Raw genomic sequence first — 17,392 nt, 5'->3', positions numbered from 1 at the left:
GAAACATCATAGGGGAACGAGAGTAGTAGTTCATCACACCCCAAACCATAAGGCCTGAGGTGGGATCCTCTGTGACTTGGATGAATGCTGTCTACGAGACGTCTCTCACGAGGTCTACGTGGTACGCGCAAACAACCATCAGTTGCGTGCAGGAAGAATCTGCTTTCATCGCTGAAGACCACGGCGCGCCATTTCATCTCCCATCTCCGATTTGATCCTAGATGGCATCAGTCGAGCCGTACTCATCAATGCTGTGGCGTGAGTGGAACGGGGGCTAGAGCTGTGCGTGCCCCATAGTTCCGCTGCTAATAACTGGTTCGCAACAGTTCGTATCGACACGTCTGGGCTCACAAGCCCTCTTATATGTGTTGTAGCTGTACGATCTGCCACTGCCCCTATAATACGACTATCCTAGCGAGTGTCTGTGCTGTGTGGTCGTCCAGAACCTCGTCTGCTGTTGCAGAATGTTCACGTGAGCAACGTTACCAGTATTGATGCAGAACCGACACAGCATGCCAAGTCGTACGGCAATTTTGCATAAGGACCATCATGGCGCACGGAAGGACGTAATTCGACCACTTTCAAACCCGCTCAGTTGGCAGTAGGAAGCACGAATGCGCCTCCCTGGCATGGTTGCCTACTTGCTCCACACGTTCGCACCACACTGAGGCGTCTGGCTGTGAGGATTTCCTATTAAAGTGTAAACACAGACAGCGCTCTCGTAGCTATGGCACTACGGTATCTGTCGGCGGACGACGTTGGAACTATTATCAGTACTTAACTGTCGCCCAGTTGTCATCGTCTTTCCAGGTGTACTCATTTTTTTCCGGAAGTATATTTACTGTTTCGGCTGTCTGTATTTCTTTTTACTAATTGCGTTGACTTACAACAACCTTATTTAATTTCACATTTCTAGCTTTAAATGTGTATCGCACTTGAAGACGATCTTTATAATGCGCATTCGCGATACAATGTTACTTCCTTTGAAATTTACACCACAGCAGCTGATCGGCACGTGGCACATACGGGTATGAGTTGTCAGCAATGGAAGGTAAATATACCCCTCCCCCCCTCGTCACATCATTTGGCACCGCAGAAGCGGCGTAATTTACCCCGCTGCCCCTGACTGTCCAACTTCACTTAGGTCACGGCCGAATTCAGCAACGTCAATTACAATTAAGATCTTACAATATTACACTGCTGTGAGCAGCAAAACTACACTCTGAAGAAGCTCTTAACATTAGCTTACTTTTTGTCTTCGGGTATTCGGCTATTAGTTGTTAGATGCATTGTTGGTGTTGTTGTGGTCTTCAGTCCAGAGACTGGTTTGATGCAGCTCTCCATGCTACTCTATCCTGTGCAAGCTGTTTCATCTCCCAGTACCTGGTGCAACCTATATCCTTCTGAATCTGCTTAGTGTATTCATCTCTTGGCTCTACGATTTTTACCCTCCACGCTGCCCTCTAATACTAAATTGATGATCCCTCGATGTCTCAGAACATGTCCTACCAACCGATCCCTTCTTCTAGTCAAGTTGTGCCACAAATTTCTCTTCTCCCCAATCCTATTCAGTACCTCCTCATTAGTTATGTGATCTACCCATGTAACCTTCAGCATTCTTCTATAGCACCACATTTCGAAAGCTTCTGTTCTCTTCTTGTCCAAACTAGTTATCGTCCATGTTTCATTCCATACAGGGCTACACTCCATACATATACTTTCAGAAACGACTTCCTGACACATCTATACTTGATGTTAATAAATTTTTCTTCTTCAGAAACGCTTTCCTTGTCATTGCCAGCATACATTTTATATCATCTCTACTTCGACCATCATCAGTTATTTTGCTCCCCAAATAGCAAAACTCCTTTACTACTTTAAGTGTCATTGGCGAACCTCAAGTTTTTTTTCTTCTCCATGGATTTTAATACCTACTCCGAATTTTTGTTTTGTTTCCTTTACTGCTTGGTTAGATGCATGGCGTTATAAAATACGGCCGAGAACCGCGGGGCCCACGAATGCCGGATTCGGACCGCAGTTTGACGACCACTGATCTAGACCATGCTTTCAACCGCCATAACCGTATGTGTTTGAAACAGTTGTATTCCTACCTACGCGACAAGAATTGTGTGGAAGTGCTGCTGCGTATTTATATAAACGCAACTATTCTCATTTTCTTCTGACTCCGTGTTTCCTGCGTCTGACACAGCGGCTTCAGGGATCAGCACTTCAGAGAACGCAAGCTGCGGGCCTACAGCGGTAAGCGATTGTGGCTGAGACTGCAAAGTGTGGGGAGGGTAGGAGAGGAGAAGAGAGCAGAGAGGAGAGGAGAGGAGAGCGATTCGTGGGCAGGCGAGACGAGTCGGCGTGTTCACCTGCAGCGGAACGTGGCAACGCCGCCGGCAGCCAACCTGCAGCAGCACAGCAAAGCACGGGCTTCTGGTTGCAACGGCGCGTGTTTTTCACCACGTGTGTGCGGGCGCCGGCGCCCGTCCGCCGCGCCGTGGCGGCAGCCGTAGTGGCGACCGGGGCGGCGCGCAGCCTCCAGGGGGGCAGAGCAGCGCTCGCAGGCGCCCTTCTCGTCTTTTCACTGTTTCGTCACAGTCCCTGTTACTAACGAATGATGACATTTTTCACGAAGAAATACTTTCGATGGCTGGTAGTGCATGCTTTAAAAGCAAGTTATTAAGGCTATCAACGATTTTAAAAAATTCTATCCAATCTGCCTTCGGTTCATCATCATCATCATCCAATTCAATCATTAAATGATGTGGCCTCTTCGAGTCGTGGATTCAGGTAGGCTTTCAGCAGTCTTCTCCAAGCGTGACGATCTTGGGCAGAACTCTGCCAGGTGTTACCAGCGATCTTCTTGATGTCTTTGTCCCATCTGTCTGGTGGTCTTCCTCTAGGCCTCCGGCGCTCTCTCGGACTCCATTCCAGTACTAGCTTCGTCCATCTGTTTTTTCTTTTTGCGATGTGACCAGCCCACTGCCATTTCAAGGAACCTACTGCCTCTAAGATGTCATTAACCTTCGTCACAGACCGGATGTCATCTGCCCTTTTCCTATCCTTTCTTGTATAGCCCAGCATTGATCTCTCCATAGCTCTCTGTGCTGTCCTAAGTTTCCCTTTTGTAAATGAGTTCAGTGTCCATGTCTCGCAGCCATACGTCATCACAGGAAGAATGCATTGATCAAATGCTGCTTTCTTCAGATTTACTGGCATTTTTGATCTGAATACTTTTGAATTCTTCCCAAATGCTAGCCAGCCAAGCTTGATGCGTCGATAAATTTCTGGCCTTATGTCTCCCTTCATATTTATAATCTGGCCAAAGTAGACATATTCACTGACCTCTTCTAGTAGAGTGTCCTTGACTTTCACGTCTCCATCTGGGACCCATTTGTTGGACATTACTTTTGTTTTGGACAGGTTCATGTTCAAGCCAACCAGCTGACATTCCGATGCAAGATCTGTAGCTAAGTTTTGGAGCTCTGCGAAGTCTTTGGCCAGTAAGGCAATATCATCAGCAAATCTCAAGTTGGTAAGCCTTCTTCCATTAATTCTAATTCCCTTACCTTCCCAGCTCAGCTTTGACATAGCCATTTCCAATACAGCAAAAGAGAATTATCAGAGATATGTGCAATCCGAAGGCAGTGATATGTACATACCGACGAACAGAGAGAAAGGGTAAGAAAGAGTTTCAATAAATTAAGATTTAATTGAAATTCAAAGGAAGTCACGTTGTCGCTCCAGTTATTAAAAAAATTGATAATGACAGAAGTGCGAAAAATTCGTACTTAAGTAAATACACAAAATTTCATATTTCTTTTTTAGGAACATTTTTATTTACCTCTCGATGAAATAAGACACGTACGTTAATTATCTCTAAAAATCTTCATGTATAATCGAAAGGGCTGAACAAGTAAAAAATTCACTATCTGAAGACTGTGTGGTTACATATGAGACGTAATCGTCAGAGACTTATCAGTTGGTTGTTTCGCTATGGACTGAAACGGACGAGCCCTAGCGTTTTGTGCGAACTGATGGCACGTCAGTGGCTGAGTCAGTGCAAAAAGTTCGCCGTCAGTATCAAAGAATTTCATATTTGATGAAGGTGATAACGAAGGTTTCGGGTACAGATGGTAACAGACGCATGTTGGTATGTCTTGTTTAAAGTGATGAAAAAGTGTTTCCGCCCGGAATCGAACCGGGGACCTTCTGCGTGTTAGGCAGACGAGATAACCGCTACACCACGGAAACTGCTCCTGTGCATATTACTTCACAGACAACTTGTAATGAGGTTGCCATCGTAACTTAAAAATTCAATAAATGCGGCACTTGCATAACGAAGGTGCATGCAGCAGATCCACACATGACGTGGCTCACTGGAGTACAATACGACATAGGCAGGAAAATACTGTTTCCGCCCGGGATCGAACCGTGGACCTTCTGCGTGTGAAACAGACTCTTCACTACTGAACGCTACACTACTGAAACGACGGACGGGGGAGTCCATCCTTGTTCACTCAAAATTGCCTCAACCTTTCTCTCGTCCGCGCATGCACACACGATAGTTCTTTTTACAGCATGAAACCCATCACAGCCGAGGGCTCAAGAAGTCTTCGGGGTGCTCCAGAGGGTGTCTACCATAGCCCCCGAACGAGATAGTGGCGTTTTGCGCAGTCGTTATTGCAAGTCATATCAGCAAAAGCAATAACTTTCTTAACAGCTGGATTCCTGCATCTGCTTACTACACTCTATGCTGAGTATGGGTCAATTTTTTTATACTGTACCCAGAGAGTGAGTGGAAAACATTCATATAGCTGACGTGGCCGATGAGGCTGTTTCACTTGCTTGTTTCATTTTGCTAAAAAAACCGAGTGAATGAAAAACTGACTGACCAATCGGTTGTTAAAACGATTCGGTTGACTCATCACTATCTCTAGCTACACGCGTATAGCAATTGACATTCTTGGTGTACTGCACCTCCAACGCTTCCGAAACGTACTGCGTCCTTGCCCCCCCTCTTCGGAAACGTTGTACGTATAACTCGATGAAGCGAGTTGTAGGCATGGTCTGAACTATAAATAACTTCACTATTAACTCGATACAACCACGATTCATTTCAAAATATTGTGCGTGGTTACCTCACAGAGGACACAAAGTCGCGCGAAATTCATCAGTGACGAGTGAGTGTGCTTACAAAATGTTAAAATACAAGGGGCCGATTGTGTGAAAAATACGTAAGGAGCGACACGACATGGAGTCGAGGCATCTGCCCTAAATAAGCAGCAGTACCGTGCTGAAATTAAATATTCCATTCTTGATATGCATAATGTAATTTTAGCCAGAAATGTCTAAATATTAAGTATAATGCAAGGAGGTACTAAATTTTAAATCCCATAACTTATCACTCACAAACCACGTTCTCGTGGTAAACAAAGAAACTAACGCAAAACCATCCGTATATAAGATGCAATTTTGAAATACGCTAGATATAACGAGTGAACACATGTGATCAATTGAACCTGACTTCAGAGGAGGATATACTTTAACGCCCAATCGACGACGATATCATTAGAGGAGGAACACAAGCTCGAACTGGGGGAAAGTCGGAAAGACAATCGATCTTTTGTTTTCTAATGTATCACTAGCCCTTAGGGACTTACGGAAATTTTGGGAATCCTAAACTTGGATTACGCACGAGGATATGAACCACTAATTTCCAGAATCGGACATTCAATTCTCCTTATCATATAATAATAATAAAGAGTTTCCACGATGAACAAAAAATGATCAGCTGTTCGACAAAGGCAGGTAGCTAGAGAAAGACTTCAACGCTTTAGTTGAATAAACGCTTCCAGAAATACTTTATAGTTACGTGACGTGTACTCTAATGGTTCCAATCGATAATAATAATAATAATAATAATAATAATAATAGTAAAGCAAAATTAAACACAGAGTAGCTGGTACAGACTCAACCACGACGTTTACGTAAGCAGGGCTCCTCAAGGACATAAAACTAAATAAAAAAAGAATATTACAACTCCGTCACGAAATAAAATTGTCTCTTTCTATTAGAAACAGTAAATTTGAACATTACTGCAGGGAAAATCATGGCGTGAAGTTAACGAAAAATACACGGAATATACGTTCATCCACACGTGACTGAAGATACACACTTGATTCTTCGCAACAGGTCGGAGAAGCCAACAACAAACCACCCCCACTAGGACCTTGCCATGAATACCGGGTCAGGATTCCTGCATCTACTCCCCTACGCTCTATGCTGAGTATGGGTCATTTTTTTATGCTGTACCCAAAATCTCAGTTATTTTACCTTTAGCTACATATACAACCAAAACATCCGCGGAATACAGACATTCACAGTGGCATTAATAATTTCTACTGCCTTATCAATAAAATGAAGCTACACCAATAACAAATGATTTTATGAAAGCAAGAACAAGGCGAAACAGGAGACCATGACTACTTGAACTGATGCTCGCGCACGAAGTCCGATTATAAAATTACGCAACAGTTACAGATTTTTATGTGACAATTCGACAACCGGGTTGCAACACTTCTTAATCACTTCAAAAAGCATGTAGTGCCGCTTAAGGCGCGTACGGTTTCTCCTCCACCTCCAACAGCTCTGCATCTACAAGAAAAATTTCCTCGAACTGCCACTTTTCCAGTGCGGAATACGTAGTTTTCACCTGTCATAGTAAAGAAACTCTGAATCCCGCAACATTCTAAGTTGGCTCACTAATTAGACGGGCATTATAAAGACACATACATGCTCATTCCTACGTTTTCTATACTGTCTGTTGATACTGAAGTACTTTAATTATGCGTAACAGGCCACAGTAGTTGCCGTGATTCCAGGAGCATCGTTAACGCTTTTCTCACTGAAGTACATCTGTATGGACAACACCTTCAGCATTTTTGCCTTGATAGCTTTAGCTCCGACAACTGAGACGCAGCCACTGTTGCAGCACTGGGCGTGGCTATATAGGTCTTGACGTTTTGTTGAACGAATCCCTTTCTCCAAAGGTGGTCGTCCCACGTTAGGAGTAACTGTCATAAACGAAACACAGCCAGCCGTACATTGTACTATATTTTGGAATTTACTTTTTTCAAAAGGCTCTACTTTTACAGTTTTAAATGTAATTAAGAATAAGTTCTTACAAAAGCATTTTCTAAATCAGGTAAAGGGGCAATTCAAAACAAAGTACTTATGAAATAATTCGTTACGGAAGGTATATCGGACGTTAAATCAGTTTCTCGGGCATCTCAAGCCATTAACCAGAACTCAATTCTTGCACCGATGTCGTTAAATAGTTTACCATTTAGAGAAAATGACAAATCTGAAAGTAAAATTACTCAAGCTATAATTAACGATGTCTCATAACGAAAAACAGGGTCGGATGGGAGAGAGGAGAGAGAGCCGACATGTGCACCATGAAACGTGTTATTTTTCCATACGTGATCTGTCAACTCCCAATCTAAAGCATATTGCTTGCCATACACTAATTACATCGAAATCACGTTGATGTTACAGGAAGAAACTGATATTTTTAGATGCCAGATCTAATCCTGTGCTCATCATAAAAAATTTCCATACATAATTTTAAAACTGTGTACTGCTTATTAGCACACACCATGTACCAGACGACAAAAAATACCACCGTACTTTTTTTTCTGATAAACAGTGACGACCGAAATAAAGCAGCTCGCCGAAGCGACACAAATTTATCTACTAAGTGCTTTATCACAGCGTAGATGGGCGCAGCTGTTGCAGAATGAGGCCCATGAGACCTGAATGGAAAAGTGGATTATGTGACCACTGCTCTCGACAACATCGGTGGATTAGAAAATGGCACATCCAAATGATTGAGAGGTTACGTACGCACTGGTGAGAAGTTAATACGTACTTGCTGATAACAGGAGTCGCGATTCTGTCGCACATGGACGGTCCTGTTTATAATGAAATGTACAGGATACGAAACAGAGTTCGTTGCGTGCATATCACGTGATGATTTCTATGATACATCCAGAATTAATAAGATGCGTGTGATGCACCTGCTATATAGCAACTGAAATTCAATAACTATGTGCGTAGTAATACGTTGCCACAAATCGATGGCGCAGTAGTTAAACGTAATTACTTCGACGGCCAGTTTCCCCTACAGGTAAATATGAAAGCGGGAGAGATTGAAATTACTGCACACACCAGCGGCGCTTTACCAGTAACCACGTGTCGCTGTGCTTGACGCAAACAAGCGGAAGAAATTGGAAACAAGGATACGTGATTCATTCTGCGAAAGCGCTATCGTGGCAGGAAACCAACACTTCCCGTTGTTCCGCCAAGCCTTTTGCGTTCATTGTTACCGTTTCGGATCAAAGGCCGTTCTGCAACAAGTAGTGCTACTTGCTTAACATAAAACTAAATTTTATATTGAGTGCTTTATTGTACTCAGTGCGCGTAATTGGTGAATGAGTCTCCACTGACTTAACGCTGTCTTGTCTTTGCATTTTATTATTCCTACCGCTACAGTTTGATAATATATTAGAAGCCAGAGCTCGACACACAAAGCAGGGCTCCTATAATCGCGCAACTGATCGTTGTCGAAGATTGCTTTTCAGCATAACTGTTTTGAAATACTGTTAGACATAACTGTTAGAGGTATGCAGATTAACCGAGAAGAATTGTTCAATGTTTAGAAAGTTCTCAGATTTTCACGTACACCCGCTGTCAGGTTGTGAACTGTTTAGCACCATAACAACATGACAATTAGTAAAAATTCTCGTGTTTTATTAGTCATAATTCCTGCTGCCGGCTGCAATACTTAGTCTTGAACAAGGTAATAAGCTTAGCTGTAGCTCGTATGGCGAGCGTCTTTTCCTTCATGCACTGCGCACAGCGAGTACAGAGAGAATCCAAATGTACTAAATGCAAGAGCGAGTAAAAGTCTAGTTGAAAAAATCGTATTTCACTATGACAACTGTAGCACAGGACTGACGTAGGTGACTAGAAAAGCGCGTGTTGCAAACATTATGAGTAAGTGTGTGCATTATGTGCAATGCAGTGAATAACCGTCGTAACGATATACTTGATGAAGCAACATAACTCCTCTACACAACTACAGATTTATGCACAGCACGAAAATATAAAGAATGTTGACGACCAAAATCAGGGTCGTAGTTCCAAAATACCATCACTTAAGTTTCGCAGTCTTCCTAAATAATTGTAGAAGACTGCCCGGAGGATTACTGGAAGAAAATGAAATCAATTACTCTTCATCTTGCTGAAAATGCAGTGCTCAGCTTGATATGAGATCGGTGCAGAAGGAATGCTTTAAATCCCAACGCGCGGGAACCCAAAGCGACATTCTGCAGCATCGGTGATTTGTGACGTCAATGAGCAGAAGCTGGGCCTTTATGGCACTGCAGCCCGGGCAGAGGTCGCAGCTTCCGAATGGGATGGAGCAGCTTGGTGGAGGGGGTTACGGTACGAGCCATGGCGGTGTGGAGGGGGAGGGAGGGGGAGGACACGCGCCCGTTGCGTAAGCGGCGGGGTGAGGCGAGGCGAGGCGAGCCGAGCCGATGATAAATAAATGAAGGCCTGGTGGCGGTCCGAACCGCGCTGCGCGGAGCCGCGTATTTACAGAGGATGTCCCCATTCCCCAGGGGCGACAGCAAATATAACTCCGGGCCGCTAGCCCGCTGCTGCGCATTCCATGCGCGGGCTTTCCGCAGTTCTATCATCGACAGCGGGAGCAGTCAGGCATAGGCTTAGAAACGATTCAGTACTAACGAGGAGAGATCCCTAGCATTGTGATCGACTCTATACGGTGATGTAGGCTGAGGTCCCAGGTACTTGGCCTGATGGGCCCTTCTTTGCGAGTAATCCAAGAAGAAACAATCGGAATTTCGCGTGATGCTCTACAGCTTTGAAACGGGATGGTTAACTGTCTGGTTGTGCAACTTAATGGTTAAGGTACAGGCTTCGCATGCGAAAGGTTGTGAGCGCGTTATCTCGTCAAGCACCTTGATTTTTTTTTTTTTTAAATCTTTATCGAAAAGACTTATTTTTGTTGAATTAACTGGTATAAATATAATTAATATTTCCATTGCTTTGTCACGTCATTTTAATCATCTTGTTAATTTTTTCAATTGCTCTCACTTTTCTTCCTATTATTCTTCCTCCACTTTGAATTTTTGTTCATATGATTTTAATTTTTTAAAATATTATGAATCACCTCTAAGGGAACGATCTACTGACACGTAATCAGCATGGCTTCAGAAAACATCGTGCAAATAAAGAGCGAGCTGCGTTGCACAAGAACGAAGTAATGGCCGCTATCGACAGGGGATCTCAAGTTGATTCCGTATTTCCGGATTTCCGGAAAGCTTTTGACACAGTTCCTCACACGCGACTTCTAATCAAGCTGCGGGCCTATGGGGTATCGTCTCAGTTGTGCGACTGGATTCGTGATATCCTGTCAAGAAGGTGGCAGTTCGTAGTAATAGACGGCAAATTATCGAGTAAAACTGAAGTGATATCAGGTGTTCCCCAGGGAAGCGTCCTGGGACCTCTGCCGTTCCTGATCCATATAAATGGCCTGGGTGACAATCTGAGCAGTTCTCTTAGGTTGTTCGCAGATGATGCTGTAATTTACCGTCTAGTAAGGTCATCCGAAGACCAGTATCAGTTGCAAAGCGATTTAGAAAAGATTGCTGTATGGTGTGGCACGTGGCAGTTGACCCTAAATAACGAAAAGTATGAGGTGATCCACATGAGTTCCAAAAGAAATCCGTCGGAATTCGATTACTCGATAAATGGTACAATTCTCAAGGCTGTCAATTCAACTAAATACCTGGGTGTTAGAATTACGAACAACTTCAGTTAGAAAGACCACATAGACAATATTGTGGGGAAGGCGAGCCAAAGGTTGCGTTTCATTGGCAGGACACTTAGAAGATGCAACAAGTCCACTAAAGAGACAGCTTACACTACACTCGTTCGTCCTCTGTTAGAATATTGCTGCGCGGTGTGGGATCCTTACCAGGTGGGATTCACGGAGGACATCGAAAGGGTGCAAAAAAGGGCAGCTCATTTTGTATTATCACGTAATAGGGGAGATAGTGTGGCAGACATGATACGCGAGTTGGGATGGAAGTCATTAAAGCGAAGACGTTTTTCGGCGCGGCGAGATTTATTTACGAAATTTCAGTCACCAACTTTCTCTTCCGAAAGCGAAAATATTTTGTTGAGCCCAACCTACATAGTTAGGAATGAGCATCAAAATAAAATAAGAGAAATCAGAGCTCGAACAGAAAGGTTTAGGTGTTCGTTTTTCCCGCGCGCTGTTCGGGAGTGGAATGGTAGGGAGATAGTATGATTGTGGTTCGATGAACCCTCTGCCAAGCACTTAAATGTGAATTGCAGAGTAATCATGTAGATGTAGATGTATTTGATTTTTTCAGATTTATCATTCTACACTTTTGTCTATGTTACTCAATTTGTTATTTCTGTTCCTCATTTTGCTCGAGTTTCGTGTTATTTATCCCTTCTTTTGTTCAAATCTTCGTCTGCGTTTCTTTCTCCATAGCGCAGTAATAAGTTACGTTTTAAACGTTTGTATGATGATTACTATCCAAAAAATGTACATCATTTAACAAAAAAATACGTTTTTGACACGGCTGCAGTCAATATAAATCGACTCCTTCGCCTTCAGTTTTTAACCGATACATTGGTAGTTTCAAATATTGAAACATTATGATAAATAAAAATTAAATTCACATGCGCGAAGATTCCAAGTGGAATGATACGAAAAAATGAGAGCTATTTAAAAAGTTAATACAGCGATTAAAATGTGATAAAGCAATAGTAATAAAAACATGACATTTAACCCATATAAAAAATAACGCCCAAAGTCATTTCGATAAAGATGTGAAAATGATTTTCAAAGCACCTGACAAGATTCGAACCCACAACCTTTTAAACATGAGGCCTGTGCCTAAACTGTTACACCACACAGCCAGTCCGTTGCACATCCATTTTTAAAGCTTTAGAGTATCACGCGAAACTCAATCTTTTTTTCCGTCGATTACTCGCAAAAAAGGGAACACCAGGGTGAATAGTTGCAGGGTGAGATACCTGGGACCTTTACCTACATCACAGAACAGATGATTACAAGAAGTCAGTTCCACTGCTGGGGATCTCTCCTTGTAGGCTATAGTGGCAAAAAGGGTAACAGGTCTTCCATTTACGAGCCGACAAGGCAAACCGTAAGTGCTAGCAAGACAGACGGAACTTCTTTGGGTACGACCGAGAAATAATGATAAGCAACAGGATACGCTGAGGTACTGTCACAGATGGATTGCAGATGTGTGTACAGCGTCTAGTGGCATTTAAACGACTACTGTCGCTCTTTTCGACATCACAATCGCTCCGCTTTTCAAAGTACACTGTCCAGTCACATGAATGTGACCACCTGTCAGAAGGCTGAATAACAACATTTTGCAGTGCAGACCGCTGCGAAGCGAGCAGGAAGGGGGTCAGTGAGGTTCTGGGAGGTAACGCAGGGATGTGGAGGTATCCCGGCTCCAGTGCCGTGGGCAGAAAGTGATACGCCCTCGGTTGAGAATCTATGACGACGCGAACAGCCCGGTCTAGGTGGATTCTCTACTGCGTTTAAATCCGGGGAGTTTGGTGGTCAGGGTAATAAAACTCATCCTGGTGCTTTGCGAACAACGCTAGTATATTGCGAGCTGTGTGACACGTTGCATTGTCCCGCTGGAAGATGCCACCGTTCCGAGGAAAAACGTACTGGACACGATGTAGATGCACACTTGTGTTGATTCACTGGCCCTTCTAGAATGACTAGATCGCCCACGGAATGCCACGGAAACATTCCCCACACGGTACATCCTCCTGCCTTGACAATGACGATTGTTGCAGGGGCATACAGGCCAACTGTCATCAGTTCAATGGAGCGTAAGATGTTATTCAGGTGAAAAGACCACCTGTCGCCACTCAGTGACGTCCATTTGCGGCATCTGCGTGCAAATTCCAGCCTTCGTCGCCGATAACAGCAGTCACCATGGATGCATGAACCAGGCGCCTTCCGTGGAGGCCCGGAGGCCCACAGGCACCAACTTTCGCTGAAAGGTCGTTTAGGAAACGTTATTGGTAGCTTCTGATTCATCTTGCATACGGAAGAACAGACCTGCAACTGCTGAGCAACTGACCGCATCTCCGCAGCCGTCTTTTACCCCTGTGGCCAATGCTGCGCCACAGTTGCCTCGGCGGTGGTTTTGGTTAACGCTATTCTGTCATGCACGGTATGTTCTAGCCATAGCGGCACGCGAACGGCTGTACTGTTTTACACGTCCCCCCAACACGCTTTATATACCCTCCACTGCTCGAATATAGGCGGTTATCACATTAATGTAACTGGGCCGTGTATATTCCTTACACAATTTGGGAGACTCCAGGTCTCATTTAAATGTCTTAGTACGCGTTTGAAATTTTTCTTAAAAAATTTTCTCTTACGTGTTCTTTGCAACTAAGTTGCTTGTTTCACACAAGTCACTCGTATTAACACACAATGCTTTAGGTAAAATAATTATACTCAGAGTTTCTTTTCTACGCTTAAAGTTCGCTCAGAGCAGAATTAACATCTCCGTATAGTGATAATAGTACACTGCTTCAGAATGTCAGTGGGGCACTTCGCATGTATCAGGAACGACGTTCGCCAGATGGACTTTGTTGCAGGCTGCACTGTGTTCTGTTTAACTGCAAAAGGTTTCACCACAGCAGCACGAAAAAAAAAAAAAAATTGTCATACTACTGCTGGTGCAAATCAGCGTAAGCGGACAGGAGTTGAGGATAACACAGTAAGGAAATAGACTATGTGAAGGATCCGGTAGACAGAAGTGCTAACTCACAAGATCGTATTTTGAGTGTAATTGCTTGTTACATGTTTTAGTAAATTCGAAGACATAAATATAAATGGAATACACTAGAACAAATATCTAGTACTACGGCTCTCTAGGGTTCAATTTTAACTGTTACCAGTATGTTGTGGATTCAACATCAAAATAGGTAACTCGATCACACTAATCCTGGCTAGACTGACGGTTCACGCTTTTTTCCACCGACCACTTCACACAGGCGAGTGAGGGGGTACTATTAGCAAAACACTATTACTGAAACGCAGGAGAACGTCTATGAGTTGGCGAGAATGGAGAGAAGAATTCGCACGTTACTTTGTTAATAGCTTCTGACGACAGTCACTCGTGTCCTAATGTGTAGTACCAATTTCCTTTGCTTAAGAAAGTAATGTACTGTTTGCGCGTTTCGCAAACTGTTGGCCTTTCTGTACAGACTTGGAGGGTATAGAGAAAATTATAGAAATTTTTGAACTCTGGATGGCTCCACATAGTCTCCGATGTAGGTACTGGATGACAATCATTGAACTATATGAAATAAAATCGTCATAACTTGTGAACAGTTTGTGTTAGGACGTTCAATTGCACGGGGGCTGCGAGGAGTCTTATTGTTGTCCGCAATTTTCATTTGGATGGGTTCGTCAATAAGCAATTTGGGGGTACTGATAACCCGCATTTCGCGATCGAGATGTCTCATCACCCTCAACTGCTGACTGTGTAGTGTGTGGTGCCCAGAATAATCGGTGCGATATTCCTTGATGGCACGGTGACCAAACGTTTTGGATGATGATTTCATCCCCATCACCCAAAGTGACCCTGATTTCGATAAGATGTAGTTCATGAAGACGGAGCTCGACCCATCGAAGCAGCAGAGTTTTTGATGTCCTGGAGGAGCATTTTGGGGACTGCATTCTTGCTCTGGGGTACCCAGAGGCCACTGGCATGGGTCTCGATTGGCGCCGTATTTTCCAGATCTGAACACACGCGAATCCTTTTTTTGGGGTTATATTAAAAACAAGATGTACATCAATAACCCCAAAACCGTTGCTGAGCTGAAAACAGCCATTCAGGGGGTTAACGACATTCGGAGACATTAGCAGGTCATGCAGAATTTCGCTATTCGTCTGCGCCACATCATCGCCAATGGTAACAGGCATATCGAACATGTCATAATTTAAACCTGAATATCTGCAGTGAAATTTACGTATTGAATTAAGTGTGTGCACGCGGTAGTTTGTAATTCAATAACTATCACCCCATGCGCATGCACTGAATTTTATCTTCCTCCTTGTTTCATTTCGAGTCTCACCGTAGCGACATACAGGCAATGCCACTTCACACATATTGTCACTGCTGTCCACCACATTAGATGCAGTGTAGTCGTAATCAACAAAGCTCACAAAAAAACAACACGAAACCACCTCCGTCAATAAAGAAAGTACACGTGGTCTTTTAGAGAAGCGACGATAACAGCAGGCGCAACACAATAATAAATAATATGAAGATATAAAAACAATCAGAAAAATAGGTCATGAATGACCTTTCATGCATTGCAAATTGCATAAAGGGGAATCAATGTGTTCCAAAACCTAGAAAAATTGTGGAAAGCCGCGTCGCAAGGAGATCCATTGAAGGCACGAGCGTTGTCGCAGGAAATGGTCACGTGGATGTAACGTATACGTCACAGAAAGCTGCAGTAATGGCCAACGGGAATATTCCGCAACGATCATGCCGCGTTCGCAGTTGAAGTGGTAAAGGCCGTGTTCGCAGTTGAAGTGGTAAAGCGTAAAACTCAGCTTTTGGAATAGCATCTGATATTTTCTAAGAACCAAGATTTGCAGACCATACTGCCTTATCCAACTTTGCATGTAACATGGTATACAGCTTGCCACAAACTGAGAGCGAATGTTCCACTGCGATAGTGATGTGCCAGAAAGTCGGTTCAGCGACAAGTAGGACCAGCAAGTCATGGAACAAGCTTCAGAAACTTAATTATAAAGTAGGACGAACTTTTCCTCGGATAGTATTTCAGCAGTCCGCCTTCGCAATGATGGGCAGATCGGTGGTGATTCTTTTGCGAGTCATTAAAGGTAAACGTAATGCCGTGGAACTATGACTAATAACTGGTCAATGAAAAGTTTAACGATGTACATCAGAACGAGATTTTTTCTAGATGGGTAACTTTATGATCACGATATTCTTCCTTTACGGACATAATGTGCAGTACAATATGGTATTTTACAGCACTCGTATCGACATCTACGTGCCTACTCCGCAAATCACACTTAACTGCTTACCACGGGGATCATCGAACCACCTTCATAATAATTTTCTGTTATTTCATTCTCTGACAGCAAGCAGACAAAACGAACACCTATCGACTGAACTGAATACTGCTTAATATCACATTTAGACTGCGAGTCGGCACACAAGTTTAAATTTTTCCCAGATACATTTAGATGCGGTTACTACATTTACCAAGATGTTTGAACTACTGCGATACGAAACTTCTCTGAATTCTTTCGGCATACAAGAGCACTAAAACATCTGACACTGGACAACCACGCAACGATCATTTGCCTGCCGCCGATTTCGATAAGACACGTGTGCACCAGGAACTTAAAAAGTGAGGTCTTTTAAGATATGCTGTCGCATTTCTTCTCAACCATCTCCTCTTACCTTCGCAAACGACAGCTTAACGACTCCCCACTAAGACCCACACAGGGACGAAGATGAATTGGTCTTCCCTCGGCATTTCCTTTTTTACTTGTGACTGCATGTAAATCTGCTATTAGCACATATTTGATCATGTGTACATGACGCTCTATACTGAGTGTGTGGTCGAACAAGGTCTATGGTGACTACACAAATTCAAACATCGGACTGCCTGAACGAAAACACGACGACTTTTAATCAATGTTTGATGGCAGTGGACCCAAGTCTAAGTAACACTAATAAATTGCCATTTTCCGCCGAAAGGGAGTGTTTTGGTATGCCTCTTGACCTACCTAATTTTGAACCATTAGCTTGTATTGTCTGCGTGGTATTTGCAATTTAAAGTAGTCCTGGAAACACTGATTTATACGTAGCAGAGCCCAGAATTGATCTCTGTCTGATGATAAACTTTTGATTGTTAACCTGAGGTGCAGTAAGCCGCATAATCCGCCTCGAAGGCCGCTCTTAGCTAAAAATGGTTGAGTTTCGGACGCAGCCGCGCGCGAGTGCGATTTCGCGATGACGAGTCGGAGGAACGTTCCAACAGTTCAAATGAAAATATTGTTACACGTGAGAGACCATTTATTTGGCTCTAATTTCTCTTCTCAAACTTAGAGTACAACAGAATTCGTCCTTTGTAATATGTGTGACGTCATTAGTGTGTGAGAATGGTGGACTAAATGGCAACGGATTATTCGCGTCGGGAAGATTTG

General features: G+C 43.4%; 1 long non-coding RNA gene and 1 other non-coding gene across 2 annotated transcripts in view; both read right to left on the bottom strand.

Moving 5' to 3' along the window:
• Positions 1 to 17,392, bottom strand: part of LOC126162442 (uncharacterized) — a 317,276-nt gene that overhangs the window by 126,954 nt on the left and 172,930 nt on the right. The window lies entirely within an intron of this gene.
• Trnav-aac (transfer RNA valine (anticodon AAC)) lies at positions 4,188 to 4,260 on the bottom strand. The gene has a single exon. It is a non-coding gene; the product is annotated as a tRNA-Val (tRNA).

The sequence above is a fragment of the Schistocerca cancellata genome, chromosome 1, assembly GCF_023864275.1.
Source record: "Schistocerca cancellata isolate TAMUIC-IGC-003103 chromosome 1, iqSchCanc2.1, whole genome shotgun sequence".
In the NCBI taxonomy this organism is placed as follows: domain Eukaryota; kingdom Metazoa; phylum Arthropoda; class Insecta; order Orthoptera; family Acrididae; genus Schistocerca; species Schistocerca cancellata.
This window is presented reverse-complemented; position numbering and strand designations above follow the sequence as displayed.